Below are 19,635 nucleotides of genomic sequence, written 5' to 3' on the forward strand. Positions count from 1 at the left end.
TGCTCTCATCCCCTCGGGTAGGAGTTCCCTTCTCTGTAAATGGATCACAGTGCCCATCATGCAGGGTGGTCGTTGGAAGTAATGGGGCCAATCGGGGTGCAGCCCAGCAGGCCCGGGGCCACGGTCCGTGCTCACCGCCGACCCGGCCGGTCCTCAGCCGGCTATGGTCAACGGGGACCCAGCCCCAAGCTGAGCCGGGATCCGTCTCAACATCTTTAGAGGAGTGTTTGTTATACAGGTGAGTGAGGAAAGAAAGAAGGGCCAGAGACTGGCCCACAGAGCCGGAAGTGTGTACCATCTGGTCTTTTAAGAAGCTGCTTGCCAACTTCTGGTCTGGAGGCCCTAAAGTTGCACGTGGAATCGCTTGGAAGGCGACAGGTGGTGTGTGGGGGCACGGACTCAAAGGAGTGAGTAGAAAACACAGCAAGAAGCCAGCGTGCACGTGAAGGACAGCCTTTAAGGGACTGTGTGCTCAGAGGAGGGGACGGGCCCAGGAGCAGGCACCTGCTTGGGTCTGCACGGCGGGGCGGAAGCGGCTAGAGGAAGGTGCTGCTGGCCCCCTGCTGTGTGCAAAGGAGCCTCTGCCGAGAGGCCGCGGGATGAGGCCCCAGCCACAGGGCGTGGCTCCTTGCCACTGGAGCTCAGGAACCCAGATCTGCGGGAACACGGACATGCGGTGAGGCTGGACCCCAGGGAAACTGAGGCAAGGCAGCACAATTCACCCGAAGCGTCTGGCCAGTCAAGGATGAGAACCCGGGGTCCTGACTCCCCAGCTGACACCCTATGCCGCACATGGACTCTGGGGTGGGTCCTTGCGGTGGTGGCGAGCCGGAAGCTTTCTGAACATTCTGTGTCCCCAACAACCCTCGTCAGACCCCTTCTCATGGGGACACTCCAGCCTGGACAGGGTGTTCCTTCAGCGAGGCCCCAGAATGAGGCCCCAGGGATCCTAGCCCTGTCCCTGTTACACACAGCAGAATCACGCCTGTGCTCCCGCTCTGGAGAGCTGCCCCTACTTCCCACGCTGCCCAGAAAGGCCTCCATCTTGGTTCATCGCTGTGTACCCAGCAGAGCAGGGCCTGCGGCGATCCTGTGTGGGGGCACGCTCGCTCCATTAGGGCGGCTGTCACATGGCCCACGCCTCCCATTCTACAGATGAGAAAGCAGAGGCTGGGAGTGGGACAGGGAGGCAGCTGCGGTCCCCTCCCCCCGTCGGCGGCAGGGCTGGGATCCCACCAGGCCCAGTCTGGCTCCACGGGTGGCTGGCTCCTCGGTTCCTGCCGGCCAGAAGCCGTGAACGGGACGGTGCTTCACAGCTCGGCGGCAGGGAGGGGAACCTGTGAACGATCCTCAGGTCCTCCGGTCCTGCTGCCAGGGACACCGGCCCCTCCCCGCTGGGCTGCCCGTCCCAGAGGACAGGGCCTCATCGGTCTTGCTCGCTGCCATTTCCCCGGGCCTGGCCCATGCGCGGTGCTCAGCAGGAGTCGGCCAAGGGCATGAGTGACTGGGGCTGGCCTGGCCCGCGGGTACCGGATGCCCTGAAGGCCTGACCCGAACCCTGGGCCCCGGAGACCTGTCTGGTGGGACTCCCGAGCCGTGCCAGATGGGGGTGTCCTGTGAGCGGCCCGGGTGTGGCTTGTGGCTAAAGGGGCCGGGAGGGGCTGTGGTGGGCCAGTGCCTGCAGAAAGAGGAGCGGCCCCCTGGCCTCAGCCCCACATTTCGCCTGAACATGAAGGAAACGGGAGGAAAGGAGCAGCCTAAAGGCGCAAACAGCCCCCAGCCGCCAGCCCGTCCCCAGCACCAAGAACCCTGCGCCGGGCCCTGCCAGGAGCCGGGGCCAGCAGCGGGGCCTGGAGAATAAACATGTCACCGCGAGGCCAGCCCGCCGGACCGCTGGAGCCAAGAGCCGCCAGAGGCTGTAAACAGTCTCTCCTCTCTTGGCCGCAGCCCCTGGCCCACCTCTCTGCGCTGGGAATTAGCACTTTGCCTGCCATAGAGAAAGGGCAGGCCAGGGTGGAGGCGTTTGGGGAGGGGGTGGTGGGCAGGCAAGCTGGGCTGGCTCAGGGCCAGCACCTCCATCCTCGAGGCCTGGAAGCTTCCCCCTTTCTGGAGGAGGCAGTTGGAGATTGTGAATGAATGAGCATGGTAAGGACGCGGAGGCCCAGCTGAGGCAGAGGTGCGGCAGCAGCAGGAAAGGCAGGCGGAGGCGCGGGGGAGGGGCGACTCTTTTTTTCTCCAGGGTCCCTGGCCTTGGCCAAGGGAGGTAGATGCTTTCCACAGCTTGCCCAGAGTCCCCCTGCGGCTTCCAGCAGGTCACACAAGCCCTAGGGAACAGCCACTGTCTCTGCCCCGGGGACAGCCTCCGCCGCTGCCACAAATCAGGCTGAAAACCTGTGGCCTTCATTTTGCTTGTACCTTCCAGAACCACGAGGCTCCTCACATGGCAAATCTCGCCATGTCACTCCCAGCTGAAAGCCTTCAATGAGAATCCTCCCGCCCCCGGTCCTTCACGTGGCGGTGCTCCCAGCCCTGCCTGCCTCCTCTGCCTCCTCTCCAGACACAGCCTCCCCACCTTGGGCCTTTCTCCTGCCTCAGGGCCTTTGCACGTGGAGTTCTTCCCTCCTTTCTTATTCCTGGTCCACTCCCCCTTATTGTTCAGACCTTGAATCAGCAGTCACTTCCCCCAGGAAGCCTCCCAGATGTCTCCACGAAGTTAAAGGCCCCCATCACCTACATCACTCGTACTATGACCCCCTCTTTCTGAGCCCACCCCGCAACTACAAAGGCGCACTTGTGTGTGGGACTTGGTGACTCGCACTGTCTCTCTACCTCCAGACTAGAAGCCCCATGAGGGAGGGGTTGGGGTGAGGTGAAACCCTGTGTCTTCGTTCCCAGACGTCCTGCACTCGACAGATCCTTGCAGAATGGACAAATTGGTGGACGAAAGAATGACCTAGAACGGTCACCTGGAGTTCAGTTCCAAACCCTTCACGGGCTGCGAGGCCTCTGTAGGCGGGTCCCTGTGTTCCACTCCATAGAGCTCCCCACGGCTCCTGGCTCACAGGGACACCCCCAGTGCTAACAAGAGGACACGATGGGCTGCCCAAGCAGGGGGACAGTGGGCGGGGACCTTCATGGTGGCCATCCACCCCCACCACACAATGTCAGGACTGTGGGGACCAGCAGGCTAGAGGAAACCGAAGAAAATGGAAAAAAAAAAAAAAAAAAGGTAAGACTATGAGGCCTGAGTGTGGACTGATCGTGGACAGTCGAATCTTGGGTTTGAATCTTGGCTCTGCTGTGCAGCCTTGGGCCAGTGGTCTGACCTCTCTGGGCATTTGCTGCACTCATCTCTTCAAGGGCCGTGGGGAGGATCAAGTGAGCGAAGACACGTGCACATGTCCAACAGATGAGAACTCTCATGACTCATGATTTGGGCAAGCTATCTGTCCAGAACATTCTGGGGTGTTCAGGGGCTTTTCTCCAGAACACCCCAGCTGAGGTTTTGACAGTCTGGACTCCAGAACTTTGGGCCTGTGGTCTACCACCCACCTAGGTCCTCGACTGAAGACCCAGAAAGGAGCTGTAAGAGCAGAGCAGCCCCGGCTGGCTGGGGGTGGGGTGCAAGGGGCCCGGCCTGGCATCGTGGGGACTCACAGGCTGAGCAACCCTGCCCTCCAGGGGCTGGCCTGCTGCCGAGGACAATGGAGTCTCAGGAAGGACAGCCACATCCAGCTAAGCCCTTGGGGTAGAAGGGCATGGCCTCTAGAGGCAGAAAGACCACAGTTCAAACCTCACCTCTTAACACAGGGAGAGACCATGTCACACCCACTAGTTTGGCAAGAAGCACGAAGACAGGCAGCCACCAGAGCCAGGGAGGACACGGAGCAACTAGAACCTTCGTACGCTGTGGGTGGGAACGCGAGATGGGGCAGCGCCGGGGAAAGACGGTGTGGCAGGCCTCGCGGGGCCCCGCAGGTCCGCTCCCACGACCGGCCCGAGAGCAGGAAAACACGGGTCTACACACGCACCGTGCACGGCCAGCGGATGCCTGTCGCGGGACCAACGTGGAAACGGACGGCAACAGAGCCGCACGACAAAACATCACTCAGCCACGAAACAGGACGAAGACCGACGCGGGCCCCAACACGGATGCGCCTGGCAGTGAAAGACGCTGGGCTCAAACGACAGGTGAGGGGCCTTTGTCCACGTCAAATGTCCAGAAGGGAAACACCCAGAGCGACGGAGAGGAGCCCAGTGGTCCCTTCAGGGCTGGGGGCGGGGTTACAGAGTGACGGCTGACGGGGCTTCCCTCCGGGGGGGCAGCAAGGTCCTAAAACAGACCGCGGTGGTGGCCATGCGTCCCAAAAGCCACCGAATTACACGGGTCAGGTGAGTAAGTGGCACGGTATGGGAATCCGAGCCCGACAAAGCTCTTACAGAAGAGACAAGCCCACTCCCTGGCCTCCGTTTCCTTCCAGGGAAACAGACTTGCGGTCCACCCTCCTCTCTCCCCACGGTGTCCCGCAAGGCAAATCGGGGTGCCGGGCACAGCGACCGCCAGCCCTCCTGGGGGCACGCAGCAGATCATCACCCTGCCACGTGGGTCAGCTGCGCCCCCCCCGGCCCCAGATCAGGCCCACAGCCCCCCCCCCCCGGACTTCCCAGATCTCGGGCATCTCCCCCCTCCCATCCCAGGCCTCCCACGCTGCCAGCTTGCTGCCCTCACCTCCCCCTGCGCTCTCCTGGCCCTGCCCCTGCCCAGCCACAGTGGCCCTTCACTCAACTCCCCGGGCTCTGCACACACGCATGCCCCTGCTGTGGTCAGGACCCCCATCTGGGCAGACGGGATGTTCCTCCTTGCCCCGCTCTAGGCCCAGAAGGCCCACAGGTCAAGGCCTGGCCTGCAAGAGGCTCTGTCTGGGTGGCCGTCTTGAATGGAGCACTGGGAGGGACAGCGGGGCGGGGGGGGAGAGGCTCGGGGGGTGTCAGGGTAAGAGGTGGGGGCCCCGGGAGAGATCGCAGAGCCAGATGTGAATTCAGAGCTCAGATGCTCCTCAGGACCTGCTCCTAGAAGAAAGGCCGGAGGCCAAAGAAATCCTCTCTGGGGTGGACCAGGGCTGGGAGCCACATTCCCCAGCGGCACACAGATGTTCTGGCCGAGGGTGGGGGGGAGGAGCTGGTGTGAGAGGGAGCCCAGGGCTGCCTCCCCAGGAGCTGGGGCACAGCCAGGAGCCTGCAGCTTGTCGCCAGGGTGACAGCGGGACAAGGCCTCACCCCAGGCCTCTGCCCCCCACCCCACCCCCGGCCGGGCCTGGCTCCACTCTGGGCCTGGGTAGACCACATGTGGGCTCCCAAGGAGGGCACCCAGGCGAAAACAGACAAGGGAACTGGTGTGATTTCTGTGAGGCTCCACACAGGGGTTCCTGGTATGGTCCCGAGTCCCCTCCAGGACCACGGGTACCTTCCAAGGGACACACAGCTTCTCTGGAGAGGGCGCTCTGGGTTCTCGGGGTGGTGGGGGGAGGGTGGCAATCCCTTCTCGTGGGTCCTTCTGAGATCGGCAGGGACCCGGGGATGTGGGCACCCCCACACAGCATGTGACACGGGGCACCTAAAAGGGCCCCACATATTTACAGCGGGGTGGGGACGCTCGACCTGGCCGGGAGCCTCGGGGGAAGCACCTGCCTCCTTCCGCGCAGCAGCAACTCCCGCTCACCTGTGCCGCGCTCTGCTCTGGGGGCCTCCAGCTTCCCACAGCCTAGCAGCGGCTCCCTGACCCCACGAGCTAGGCCAAGGCCTCAGCAGGCCCCTCATAGCCACTTGGGCCTCAGCGTCCTGCAGCACTTCCAGGCCCTTGACGGGAAGTCCCATGATCCTGGGGACCCCAGCACTCAGGCCCCTTTCTCCAGATTCCAGATTCTGGAAGGCGGTGGGGACTGGGGCGGGCAGCTGCCGGGCCCTTTCCTGTCCAGGCCCTGACACCTGCGTGGGTAGGCGGGTCGGTTCTGGAATCCAGCTTTCCACACATCACATATAGGGGAGCTGACGGTCACCAGGGCCCGGGAGGGAGCCCTGGAGGGCAGCTCCCCTAACACCCACCGGGACCACCATTTCCCTGAAACGTTCCTTCCCATCAACTCATATTTTAAAAAAAAAATATTTTATTTTTAAGTAATGGCTAAGCCCAATGTGGGGCTTGAACTCACAACCCAGAGATCAAGAGTTGCATACGCTACTGACTGAGCCAGCCAAGCATTCCCTCATCAACTTGCTTTTTAAAAACCTTTTAGGGGCGCCTGGGTGGCTCAGTGGGTTAAGCTGCTGCCTTCGGCTCAGGTCATGATCCCAGGGTCCTGGGATGGAGCCCCGCATCGGGCTCTCTGCTCGGCAGGGAGCCTGCTTCCTTCTCTCTCTCTCTCTGCCTGCCTCTCTGCCTACTGTGATCTCTCTCTGTCAAATAAATAAATAAAATCTTAAAAAACAAAACAAAACAACCTTTTAAAGATTTTTTAAAAAGCCAGTATCGGTCACCAGCCACAGACGTTAACTAAACCTATCTACAGGGATTTCACACTAAAGCACTACCTTCTTTATCCTCAATTCTGAAATCCAAAAGGGTCTGAAAACTAAAAAGCAATGCCATGGGCTTATGGCAAATTTTATATTACATCCATTTTAGCACAATTAAAAAAAAAATTCTGACGTTGGATGAGAAACCAGCCCTGAGCCATCTCCTTGCAGTAGGGCTAAAGAAAGGGTCAAAAAAACCACAAATTTCTCTCTGTGTGATTTCACTGTCAGTTAGGGCCGCATCTGCAGGTCCCTGAAAGGAAGTCACCCCGTGTGACAGCGCCAGCCCACAGCTGGGAAACACCCACCCGGGGCCCAGAGACCAGGGCTCGGCGTTCACGTCTAGCTTCCACCACGGACAGCTGTGTGACGTGGGGCCAGTCCAGTGACCCCTCTGAGCAGTTTCCTTGTTTCCCTGCTCCTGATACGGAGAGGACGGGCAGCCTCGGGACAATGGGACGGAAGCCCTTGGGAGAACGCTCCACAGACAATTACTCCCATTACAGCAGGATGAGAGTAGATCACTGTCGCCTTGGCCTGGCTGCCTGATGCTGAGCAAGGGAGGACACCCAAGGGTTCTTTCAAGAGGTCCCTGCCCTGAGGGACCTGGAGCCTCACAGGGGAAGATAAAATTGGCCCACAAGGACAAGCACCTGCTAGTGACAAAAATGAGACCCAAGTATATCTGCAGGTGGAAGGAAAGGGGAGGAAGAGAGTGACAAGGTGTCAGGGAGCAGGCAGGGGAGCACGTGGGATTGTCCTCAAGTGGCAGAAGGAAGGGTGACAGTCCTAGCTATTTTTGTTTAGGAGAAAAGAGAGCACGGCAGAGTCAGAGCAGGTGCTTAGGGCTCCCGGCCCAGGAGCCTGTCTCCAAGCCCAGCTTGTTCCATCCCATGGTGGCTGTCCGTGCTGCCCCCACATCTGTGCTCGGACCAGTGCAGTAGCTTCTGGCCTGCTTGCCCAGCTACCATCCTCCAGATACTGCCTGGACCGTCACAAGGGGCTCAGCCTCTCCTCTTGTTACACTGTGCTCCTGCTCAAAACCCCCTCCCTGCTGCCCGTGGCTAAGAGAGCAAAGTCTGCCGTCTGGACGGAATGCCCTGTTTCATCCTTTTTGGATCCTGAGCTCCCGAACTTAGATGGCAGAGAGAAAAAGTAAAGAGGCGCAAACTCCAAGTTCCCACCTGAAATGCTTTTTGACAGACAAGGAAACCAAGTGTCTATTTACATAGAAATGAAGGAGTGGAGTCTTGGTGAACAAACTTGCCTCTTTGGCAGGTTAAGCCAGGATGCCTTGACAGAACACACAGCAGGCCCCTCTGTTATGTACTCTCCGTGCCCCACCAGGGGACAGAAGGAACCCCATACCCCAGCTCATACTTTGCCCACTCAGAGGCAGCCTGGCCAGAAGGCCAGTGCCAGGACCCAAGCCCAGAGAGCAGGGAGCTGGGCATGGGGGTGCCAAGAGGTGGTGTATGTGTGTGGGGGGGTCCTCTGCAAGGCTCTTCAGAATCAAACAGTGGCATCCAGGGTCATCTGGGGGTAAGCGCACAGCACCTCTAAAGCCACCGGGTCCTCCTACAGTACAGGGGGAGGAGTTGGCGTTCCTCCTCAGGCCAAGCTTTGGCCAGGGGGACTCACGGCCACCTCCTTCCCAACCCCCCCATTGGCCACCACCTCTTCCCCAGGCCACCAGCAGACACGCCTGCCCTAGGCTCTGTTCATTCACTTCTTTTTTGTCTCTTTCCTTGGCTGCGAGGTCAGCTCCTAGCCGGCGGAGGCTCCTGTCTATGCTGTCCACAGCCAGGGGCCCCCTCACCCAGCCCCGCGGCAGCGCCTGCCCCCAGGCGGCACCTGGGAACACCTTGGCTGAGAGCGGACTGTGTGCCCTTCGACCGCCACGCACCCACCCACTCACGCGGCCACAGAAGGAAAGCCCGCTTTTCTTTCCCATCAAGGGACATGCGGGCTCCTTTCCCGGACATTCTGTGGGCCTGAGGGTTACAGCAGAGAGGAGGGATGGAGCGGGCAGGAGGCTACAGGCCCAGACCATCAGGGCTGCCTTCCCGGGAGGTGGGAACCTCTCCACAGGAAGACCCACGCCCCGGGAGTGGGGAACCGGTGGGCCCTGGCTCAGTGTCCCAGGAAGGGAGGGTTCCCCAATCACACAGGCGCTGTTGGCAGGAGGCTTGGAGAAAGCACGTTCCGTAGATCACTGACTGCATCTGGAAAGTACCCTATACGCTCACCACACGTCAAAGGCACAGTAGAGACACACTTGAAGACAATCATGCCTGCCTTGTGCTCTGCTCAGACCGACTTGGCTTACATGGCCGCAGAGCGCACACACCGCCGTCCTGTGGGCCTTGGCCTCTCAGCCGGAACGGGGTAGGGGCCCTGAGAATTTTCCCGCTGTCCAACCAGGAGATGGAGGCACTCGATTAAGGGGCTCGCTCCGAGAGGACACGAAACAGGGACACTGGGACCAGGTTCCTGACTGGTGTGACATGTGGCCTTGATCCAGAGAGAAAAGTGCCAAACAACCCGGCATACAGAGGTGTTTACTTTAGCCCGGCCAAGGGGCTGGCGCTCTCACGACCACCGGCAGCTGGAAAGAACACAGCTAGCTCCCGTAGGTCTCATCTTCTAGAACCACAGTCTGACGTGCTGGCTTCTCTGGGGTTTTCGGCCCTAAACTAGGATATGGATGTGGTTTTTGAAAGCTACAAAGCCTGGCCTGCCCCTCCGCAAGTGAACGGGGGGCCTCAGTGTGTTCCTACAATCCTTCCCCAGAATGCTGACCCCAGCCCAGCCCTCATCCCCCTGTCCTGGAATCCTCTGTCCATCCGTTCAGCTTTCCCACCGGGCTCCGTACTCTTTGGGAACCAGGACTGGTCCTCCCCCGTGTCTGGCACATGGGAGGTGGCCGGTAGATGGTAGACCAATGAACAAATCATATCTGGTCCCTCACCTGACCCCACAGGAAGGAAGCTGCTGGCCCAGGGTCCTGTACTGGGGTCCTGGGACCCCTGACACAGGGTGGCCCACTATAAGGCTGATGGCCGGTCCTCAAGCGCTGTGGATACATAGTCGCCCTCAGCGTTCTGGGAAGGAACAGCAGCACAGAGTGACCTTCAAATTCAGTTAAAAATGGATCTTGCTGATCTTAATAAAAGATCAATTTAGCTTCTGAATGAGGGAATGCAAATTCCAGCAGGTCCCACCCCGTCTAAACACGCACATGCGGCCTCCAGGACTCCCTCCCAGGGCCACTGGGGAGCATTTGTGCAGGACGGTGACCCACTGCTAGGAGAGCTGATGTGGCTGCTCAAGGTCCGGGCAGGCCTAGCTTCCAGCAGCTTGGGTGGGGGGGGACAGGGCGGAGCCAACCAAGACACCCCAGTGCCCCCTGGCACACACAGGCACTGCAGTCCCCCAGGGCGGGGGTCTGGGGGTAACGTCCAGCGCTTCCCTTGCTCTGGGCTACCTGACCCCGCCTTCCACCCAAGTGTACAGTCCGACCTGCACCCTCCCCAGGCTTCTCAATCGTGGAAAAATCCAAGACAGGGACATTCTCTCCTGGTCACCGAAACTGAGAGTCGCCCCTACTCAGGACGCCGCAATGCCTGTGCGTCAACACAGACGCCCAGCCCTTCCCCAGGCCTCAAGGCCAGAAGTCCTGGAGACCTGGAGTCTCCCCCACTCCTTCTGCAGTGAGGCCCGCCTAGCCTGCCAGCTGCTCTACCTCAGCTCCGTCCCCGCCCGGTGTGAACGTTCACATGTTCCGTACACAAGCACCACGGCGGCTGATGAGAGGGGGCCCCACTGGGTGTTCCAGAAAATACAGCCTCTGCACGGAAGCCCCTGTCTATGGGGCTGAAAAATCCAGAAGCGCTCCTGGCCCCAAAAGCATCCAACGAGGACCTACAGACCAGAAGTGACTGAAAAGCAGCTGCTCACGCTTATTAAAACAGGGCAGAGGCTCTCATTGTCTGCGTCCTTCCCGCGGTGGTCGGGGTGCTGCAGGGGCCTGGGGCTTCCTGAATGTTCTCTGTCGGGGAGACAGTCGTGGGGTCACGCTGCAGCAGACGTCCGGATTCTCTGCTCCCCTTCTCACATGCACATACTCATACACACATGCACACCCCCCCCCACACACACACATGAGTCTTACTTCCTTAGAGCATAGATAAGCAGTACATACCCAGAAAGCTGGCAAAACTGTGATGCAGACGAAGACAGATACGTGCCACAGCGCAACGTTCCAAGACTCTGAACTCGGAGCTACAGCCAGGTCCCAGGTCTGCAGACTGTCCACTGTGTGACTCAAGGCAAGTGACATAACCTCTCTGGTCCCCAGGAAAGCACAGAGCTGTGAGGTCGTCACGCCCAGCTCTCCCTTCTCAGCCACCACTCGGGCCGAGGCCAGGGCCACCGCCGCCGGCTCCCAGTGCTCTCTGCCGGGCCCCCTCCTCCTTGCAGCTTGGCCTCCCCAACGCCACACAGAAAAATGCTCTTAAAACCGCTTTTGTTAGGTTGCCTTCAGCCCTTGCTTCAAATACACAATGGCTTTTTATTGCCCCAGTGAATGGAGCCCAACCTCCTTTGTTGGTTTCAGAAAGAAAAATCTTATATTAAAAATAATAAATCACCTGAAATGTTGTCAACCTAAGACAGCTGACTTCCCCTCCTTGTCCACAAGGCACACACGCAGAGGCACATGGCTGTGATCACGGCGGGTAGACAGATCTGCATCCCACTTCCCACATGTCATGTCACTCCGCAGCCTTTCCCATGCTGGGCAAGAGCCTCCACATTCATCGGAGGGCTGCTGGCCCTACGGCCAGACACATCAGAGCAATCGATGTCCTCAGCCCTCAGACTCTCACACCACAGTGCGTCTTACCAAGCAGTTCCTGAAATATACTGTGCAGAATGGCAATCTGTCCTCTCTTTAGAAGGCCATTAGTGTACGTCAGAGCATTAAAGGCACTGATAAGGGGCGCCTAGGTGGCTCAGTTGGTTAAGCGATTGCCTTTGGCTCAGGTCATGATCCTGGAGTCCTGGGATCGAGTCCCACATCGGACTCCCTGCTCGGCAGGGAGTCTGCTTCTCCCACTGATCTCTCTCCTCTCATGCTCACGTGCTCTCTCTCTCAAATAAATAAATAAAATCTTTAAAAAAAATATTTAAAGGCACTGATAAGTCCTGCAGCACCCAACCCTGTATTGATTTCTTTAACCCACAGTTCCCAAACATATGTAAGCAAGGAAAGAAGAGTCACCTCAAAACCTGAGTCATTAGTGTTCCTTGGCACACATTTGGGGCATGCTAAGTGTCCGAGGTCACCTCCTACCCAGAAATGTTCCCAAATGCCCCCTGCTATCTTCCTCGTAATCCTCGTAATCCTGAGCCTGGTACTTGTAATCAAAAGTGTCTTCTGTCCTTTCACCTCTTGGAAGAAGAAGTTCATTGTGGTCCCTGTCACATGTAGACCATGAGGGGAGAGACTCAGACCAGCCCCAGACCAGCTAGTTGGGGGACGTTAGGCAAACTGTTCACTTCTGAGCCTCAGTGTTCTGGTCTGTGAAACAGAAGCCCACAGCCCAGCACCAACATGTTCCGGTTCTAGCCGGTCCGGGTTTTCAGCTCACAGCTGCCGCAGAGACCAGAGGGATTACAAGTCTAAGAACAGCATCGAAGAGTAAATGTGACTTTTTTTTCCCCAGAGTAATTCAGGGATGTGGGGTCAGAATGCCTGGACATGAAGCCCAGCTCTGCTGCGCCCTGGCGGGCTGGTCCTGGCCAAGGCCTTGACCCTGAGCCTCACTTCCTCCCTGTAAAATGAAACAGGCCACACAGACACAAACACTCACAGAGAGAGCACACACAGAGACACACAAAGATACCCAGACACACACACTCAGAGACATACTTACACAGAGACACACACAGGCACACACACACACAGATACACACAGGCACACACATACAAGTACGTATAACACCGGGGATTGTGTCAAGGTCAGTATGCTGCTGGGGACACTGTCCTATGGTTACGCAAGATGTCACCACCGGGCTAAGGAGGCAAAGGCTGTACAAGCTCTCTGTCTGCTCTTTCTCACAGCTGTACGTAAATCTATGACGACCTCAAAATGAGGTTTTTTTTTTTAAAGGAAACAGACTCACACCTACAGCATGGGGCCAGCACAGATACTCAACAAGGGGGTGCGTTTATCACTCCCTCTGGGCTGCCTCCCTGCCCAGTGGGTGTTCAGCAAACAAACCTTGAAGAATGGAGTGGGCGGAAGAGAACACAGAGCATGTCGTGGGTGCTCAAGAGTTTTCCCCATTCTTTGGATAAAGCCTTGAGAGCCCGGAGAAATGCACTCCTTGAGGCTGGTTTGCTGGGGACACCATCCCTGGGGGGCTCCCGTGGCCCCACAGCAGCTGGAGCTGGGTGGCGAGCAGGCAGCAGGCAGGCAGAAGCACTCTCGTTTGGGAAAGCATTTATTCAGGTCCCACCTCCTTCCCAGAAGGGCGGAGGTGGCTTCCAGCCCCAGCCCAGGTGCGAGCTGGGCTGCTCCCACCCCTGCCTGCCGCCTCCTGTCCCCGTCCTTTGCGACAGACGGCCGGTCCAGGCAAGCCGCTCAGAGACTGCCAAAGACAGTTTCTCCCTCCTGGTCTCACACCCCTTGGACCACTTACTGCACGGGGAGCAGGGAGGCTCGAAGATCCACTGCCCCCCCCCCCCGCCCCCGGGCTCTCTGCAGCCTCACGAGGCAAGGCCAGAGCAGTCCAGGAGGTCACTCGGTAGGAAGCAAAGCGTGGGAGCCGGGGCGGGGGACAGGCCCAGGGTGGAGGCTTCCCAGAGGCAAATGAGGTTCAAGAAGGCTTAGTGCAGAGCTGTCCCTACCTGAGAAAATCCAGAAACAACCTTGGTGTGAGGCAGCAGGTGACCAGGGGTCGCTATGTAGCCAATAAAACTCCTTTTTCTCCAAGGATGGAGAGTGCAGGAGGAGTCTGGGTCAAACGGCTGGTGCTCTGACCTGCCCACGCTTCCCTATGAACGCCGTTACTAGCCCACTTTCCAGATCGGGAAATTACAGCACAGAGAGGTGATGTGACGAGCTCAGGAACACACAGCTAGGGAGGGGTACAGCCCAGATTTGAACCCAAGCATCTTGCTCCACCGTCCCCAGTCTTAGTCCCACTAGGAGACAGGCACAACACCCCACATGGAAACGGTACATGGTGTGGCCGCACCCACAGTAGTGTGTGCACGCACACGCCCGTGCACAGAGACCACGGCTGGAAGCTCCGGCTTTCGCAACGGCGGGAGACTTTTCTCACTTCCTTTCTGGCTCTATCTTCTGAGTTTCCAGCACAGAACAAGTTAGACTTCAAGCAAAGACTAAGGACCGTCAGGTAAGCCGCCCTGATACCCTTGGTGCCGCCTCCCCCCTCTCCCCAGGCATGTTCCCCCCAACACCCACACACACTCTGGAAACTTCGGGGGCTCAGGCCTTCCAGGCCACCCTATCATACCCACGCCGGGAGCCCGTCGAGAGCTCGAGGGGATCTTCTCTGGCTAACACGTGTCTGTAGTTCTAGGGCAGGACCCACAGCTCTGTTCTGCTGCAAGGTCTCCTCGGCGCCCAGTGGCGCGGGGGCCACGGGGGGAGGCAAGGCCCTTTACCCTGGGAAGATATTAAAACGGTGCTTGTAACAACTTTGGGAAATGTTAATGCTGGGACGTGAAGCAAGAGCAAGACGAACAGCTGTATGGAGAGCTTCGCCTGGACTTGGGAGAAAGAAGGCGCGGACCATGCGTGGGGGGAAACTATGACGGTGGGGACAGGAGCTGTCTCTGAGCTGACGCTGGGCAAAAACGTCTCCTTTGTTCCTCCTCTGGACGTCCACAAGCTCTCCAACAGTCACACAGTCGTAATGTAAACTTAACAGCCCTTCCTGCCAGGGACTATGCCAAATGCTTCACACGCACGAACCCCCCCCAACCCATCTTGGAGGCTGATCCGATCACAAGTGTTTTACAGATGAAGAAACTAAGGCACCGAGAAGGAAAGATACTTGCTCAAGACCACACAGTAAGTGCTGGAGCCGGGATCCGTCCCTTCCAAATTGAAAACAAAAAAACAACAAAAAAACCGGTGTGTGTGTGTGTGTGTTAAAATCCTATTTTGATACAGGGGCTCAAGAGTGGAAAAGAACTTTAATATTTACTGAATGTGTCCAGATATAGAAACGTGCCCACCCACCCTGCTCCCCGTTGAAAAGCAAGTCACACGTAAGAATCCCCCCGCGCGGCTGGTGGGAGGCGAAGACTCTGTGCTGGAAACAGCCTGTCGGGTCCCTGGATGGCTGAACAGGGTTAGGACCGGACCCAGCCATGCCGGTCCTAGGTAAACACCTGAGAGAAAAGAAATACTTCGATGCAAAAACCTGGGCGTGGGTGTTCACAGCGGCATTCATGGCAAAAGCCAAAAAGGGGCAGAGACAGTTCAAATGCCCACTGGCAGATGAAGGGCCCAAACGCAGCAAATCCACACGCCAGAACACCACTCAGTCGCAACGGAGGCAGAGGCGCCCACACCCGCTATACCGCGGCTGGACCTGGACGACAGTTGGCGAAGCTAGAGAAGCCTACGTGTCGCACGTTCCATCTACAACAAGTGTCTAGAACAGGCCCATCCAGAGAGACAGAGTCGTCAGGGACTTGCCGGGAGGGGAGGACGGGGTGTCTTTCAGGGGTGATGCAGAATGTTCTACTAAGATTAGACGGTGGTGATGGCTGTCCCATTCTCTGAGTATAATACGACCTCTGAATGGTACTCTTCAGAAGGGCACATTTTAGAGCAAATTATATCCCAATAAAACTGCAGTTAAAACAATTCTTTTAAAGAAGGGGGCACCTGGGTGGCTCAGTCGGGTAAGTGCCCAACTCTTGATTTCGGCTCAGGTCACGATCTCAGGGTGGTGAGATCGAGTCCCACGTCAGGCTCTGTACTGGGCACGTAGTCTGCTTAAGATTCTCTCTCTTCCTCTCCCCTCCTCTGCACCCATCCCCAAAGACAGATAAATAAATAAACAGAATGCCAACTCCTACAGGAAAAAACCTCCCATGGCTCGGAGGGGTAGCACCAGAGGTGGAGGGGCGGTAGGCTCATAGAAGGATGCTGTCTGCCATCTGGCCTCACCCCCGTAAGTGCCTTCTTTGTACCCGGGTCTGGGGATCTCATGGCCCCTCAAATCGTGAATGCAAACAGATCAAGATACCTGCAGCCAGAGGGACAGCCTTGGCTGATGAAGCGGAGAGGTCCCAGGACACCAGCATCCTGCCTCAGTGTCTGAACAGTGCCCCAAGTTCAAGGGTGAGTCCCTTTCCCTCCCAGGCCTCAGAGTCTTTGACAAAGTGAGGGCTTTTGTGCTCAAGAATCTCTGTGCTTCCTCCCAGTTCTAGGATTCTGAAGGGACACTCTTGAGATTTGCCTTAAATGCAAAGACAAAAGAAACAGAAGTTTCAATCATGGTTATAAAGTATACTTCATCGCAAATTCTATCTGTGTGACAGATAAAATATACATCATAGCCTGGGAGGGACACAAACCTTCTTAACAGTGAATACTTTGTGTAATAAGAAATGAAACATGACATTCCTAGGTGCTTATGTTCCAAATAAGAGAGCCACCAATATAATAGAGAGAGCTGTCAATTCTCTACAGTCTGTGGTTCTAACATAATGCAGTTTTCTCAACGGCATTAACAAACGTTTAAGTCTAGTATCTGTCTTATTTATGCAAGCCTGGATAAAGCCTCCCCGGGTGCAAGGACACACCACCTTGACTACCACAGAGGTCACAGGGCAGGCGATAGACAGAAATCGCTCTCATTTCCACTGACAACACAGAGAGAGGAGATCGGGCATGGAAAATGTTCCTGTAAGCATTAATAAGCTGGAAAAAGCCTAGTGGTCTCATGAACATTTCATCTTGTCTTACCAAAAAAAAAAAAAAAAAAGCAAGAGAGGGTTCAGGCGCAAAAGACATTACATTGCAAGGGCAAATGGGCTGGCTAAAAAACTTGTAAAAGGCACAGTCTCTTAAATATAAAACCTTTTAGGAGATCAGTCAAACTGATAAACCCCTAGCTAGGTGGACTCAGAAGAAAACGGGAAGGCACCAACGACCAGTAGCACCAAAGAGGGGACATCACTACAGACCTCACAGACATTAGAAAAACACTAAGAGAGTATTATAAAGAAGTGATGCCCATTAACTTGACTATCAGGATGAAAATGATAAGGTCTTTGAAAAACATTAATAACCAGAACCGACTCTAGAAGAAACCTCACAGGAGAATTCTCCCTCGGCACATCAAGACAGTGGCCAAGTCTCTTATCCATCGAAGAGCGTAATTCAGGGAAAGGTTACTGACTGGAGCTGGTTTTTAGACGTGGACAAAGCTGGTTTGTGTTGGCAGAGATGTCTCCTAGAACTTTTATTTATGGTGGTTTTTGAAAACTTATACTTAATGCCATCTTCGTTGTTTCTCTCGCTGCCCCCCAGCCCCCTGCTCTTATCTTCTCTGAGACTCTGATCTTGCCAACAGTGCTTCCGCCAGCTGTGGTGCTCCTCAGGAATGCCACAGCCATGGACAGGCGAGTAATCAATACATAAAAGAAAAACCAGGGGAGGGTCAAAGGATTCCAAATTCCAATTTCAGCTACTTTCTCTATCTAGTGGGAGAGACAGGGCACACCCATGTGAGGCGCTCCAAAGACCACATGGGACCACATATAAGAGAGTGATAATTTACTAGCAAGTGTGAAACAGCTGCATATAGAGAAGTGCCTAGAGCAGCCAGGAGTGAAGCGAACCTTCGGCTGGCAGCAGTTAGCAGAGAAGGCCTCCTAGAGCAGGAAACAGGCAGAAAAGTGGAAGAAAGAACAGGTGTCAAGACAGAATGATGGGAACAAGTGTGGCGTTCTCAAGGAATAATGAGGGGCCGGCTCACGTGCACAGTTTACAAGTCTGTGTACAGGTAAGTGCACCTGTAACAGTGGCTTTTTACTTTTGGGAGGACACACAACCCGGTGAGAGTTACTGATCTTCTCCCCCAGAAAAATGCATCCATGCATCTGACTTTGCGTGGAGTTTTGAGGGTTAAGAAATGTGCACATGAGAATGGGGATATAGTACCGAGAATAGTGGGTCTTTGTAAATTCTCCTAACTCGACTCTATAATGTCCCCCTTCCTGGGACCTGTCTCCCCCAGGGCCCCTCCTGGTTCACCCCGTTCCACTAACAGGGTCCAGACCCCTGTGTGTTTGAGGTCCACGGCTCAGCTCTCTGTAACACAGAGGACTGGGGAGGTAAGTGAATGACAAATCACAAAAACAGTTACGAGTCAACATTTACGGAGCCGGTGCTCTGGGCCAAGCCCTGGGACACATCCGCTACTGTGATTCTCGCGTAACACCCCAGACAGACAGACAAGCAGTCAGGTGGCATGTGTCTGCTAATGCCACCAAAGGCCAACAGGGGTGTTCTCAGGGCCCGGAGTCCCGGGAAGGACCATCTACCACTCACCTCTCAGATGAACGCGGGGAGCCCAGAGAAGGAATGATGGGAGCTGGGGTCCCAGGTGCTCTGGGCTCTGCTTCCGGGTTTCCCATCCCCCACACTGCCTCCTCTTAGACAACGGAGGCCACAGTGGGTGGTGATGGTCATTTTGAACGGGGTCTGGATTCTCTGCAGTGGCGCCAAGGCTCATGGGAGATTAACCAGGGGCTTCTGCTATGGGCTATGCATAGCCCCAGTTGAGGCTCACAGGTCCAGGCGAGGGCACACAGCATGTTCATTCCAGGGGACCTGGAGGCTGTGAGTGGGGCCTTAGATTCCTCCCTCCCATCCTTCCTCTGCTCCCACTGACTGGTCACCACTTCCGGAGTCTTGCCAGCTCGCTAGGCCCTCCACGAGGGACTCTGCCCGGTGACATCCCCAGGAGGGAGGTCCTGAGATTGTCCTGGTATATGGGTGAGGGGCGTGAGGCTCAGAGAGGCAGAGTGACGTGCTGAGGACCACACAGGGAGCGAGGTGCCTACAAGATGTGACTCCAGATCGCCGGTAGCCGAACCCCACCACCTGCTCACAGAGAGCGGCTGCAGCCTTGGTCTCCCCATCGGTCTCAGAGGAGTGGCACAGTGCTTACTACAGCTTTCGGATGGGTGGCTGGGAGGGGCACACGGGGCAGAGCGGAGCAGCCCTTCTGAAGGGGAGAAATCTGGGAGGCAGGTGTCCGATGTCCTTGTCTCTCTCTCCAGAGCAGAAAGGCCCCTAGGCCTGCAGGGCTCTCAGCCCGGTGGGCGGGTGCCCAGACCCTCCCTGGAAGGCGGGGGTGCGGAGCCTGGACCTGCTCCCAGCCCTCCCCGCAGCCAGGGCCTCGGAGCTGCATGGCTGGCAGCTTCTGCTGACACCGTGTTCCGCCGGATTCCGGCCCTGGGGCCACTGCAGCCAGAATCACGCGCGATTCCGTCATGCCCCCTGGGGCCCAGAGCCAGCGTGTCAGCGAGACTGCTCCCTGCATCCCAGCCCCGGACCCAGAGGGGACAGAGGTGACAGCCATCTATCTCAAGGGGCACAGTTCCCTCCCGGCCCTGGGTGTGGCTGGGTCGCTGCACTGGACCCAACTAGGGTCCAGCCCCATGCAAGGGGACCAACCTTGTAGAGTCCCTGCAAGGTCACCAAGGGACCCAGCAGGAGAGACAAGTGCCGACTTCCCTCACTCACAGGGTCGGGAAGATAACGTCTTGCCAGCATTGAATGTGTGGCCACTGTCACTGCTGCTACTGATTGCCATTACCATCACACACGTGTCTCTGCGTCTCACGGAACCCAAGGCCCGGACTCGGCTCCACTCGGGAAGCTTGCTGCTTGTGGTCCTGCCCGCCGCGCGCTCTGCTTCCCTGGCTCTGCAGCGTCTGGCACACAGTAGGGGCTCCGGGAAACCCTGCTGGGTAGAACCCCCACCACCACCACTCTG

The 19,635-nt window shown here is 57.1% G+C and overlaps 1 protein-coding gene and 1 long non-coding RNA gene across 7 annotated transcripts in view; both read right to left on the reverse strand.

Annotated features, from left to right (window-relative positions):
- Positions 1–19,635, reverse strand: part of GSE1 (Gse1 coiled-coil protein) — a 387,275-nt gene that overhangs the window by 354,766 nt on the left and 12,874 nt on the right. The window lies entirely within an intron of this gene.
- On the reverse strand, positions 4,707–19,630 carry LOC131817444 (uncharacterized). 2 transcript variants are annotated; one of them, XR_009348510.1, is made up of 4 exons: positions 19,456–19,630; positions 18,183–19,136; positions 15,871–16,083; positions 4,707–15,004 (listed from the first exon to the last, which is right to left on the reverse strand). It is a non-coding gene; the product is annotated as an uncharacterized LOC131817444 (long non-coding RNA). The 2 variants fall into 2 exon arrangements; XR_009348509.1 differs by having other exon boundaries at positions 18,183–19,630.

This window comes from Mustela lutreola, chromosome 16, assembly GCF_030435805.1.
Source record: "Mustela lutreola isolate mMusLut2 chromosome 16, mMusLut2.pri, whole genome shotgun sequence".
Lineage (NCBI taxonomy): Eukaryota > Metazoa > Chordata > Mammalia > Carnivora > Mustelidae > Mustela > Mustela lutreola.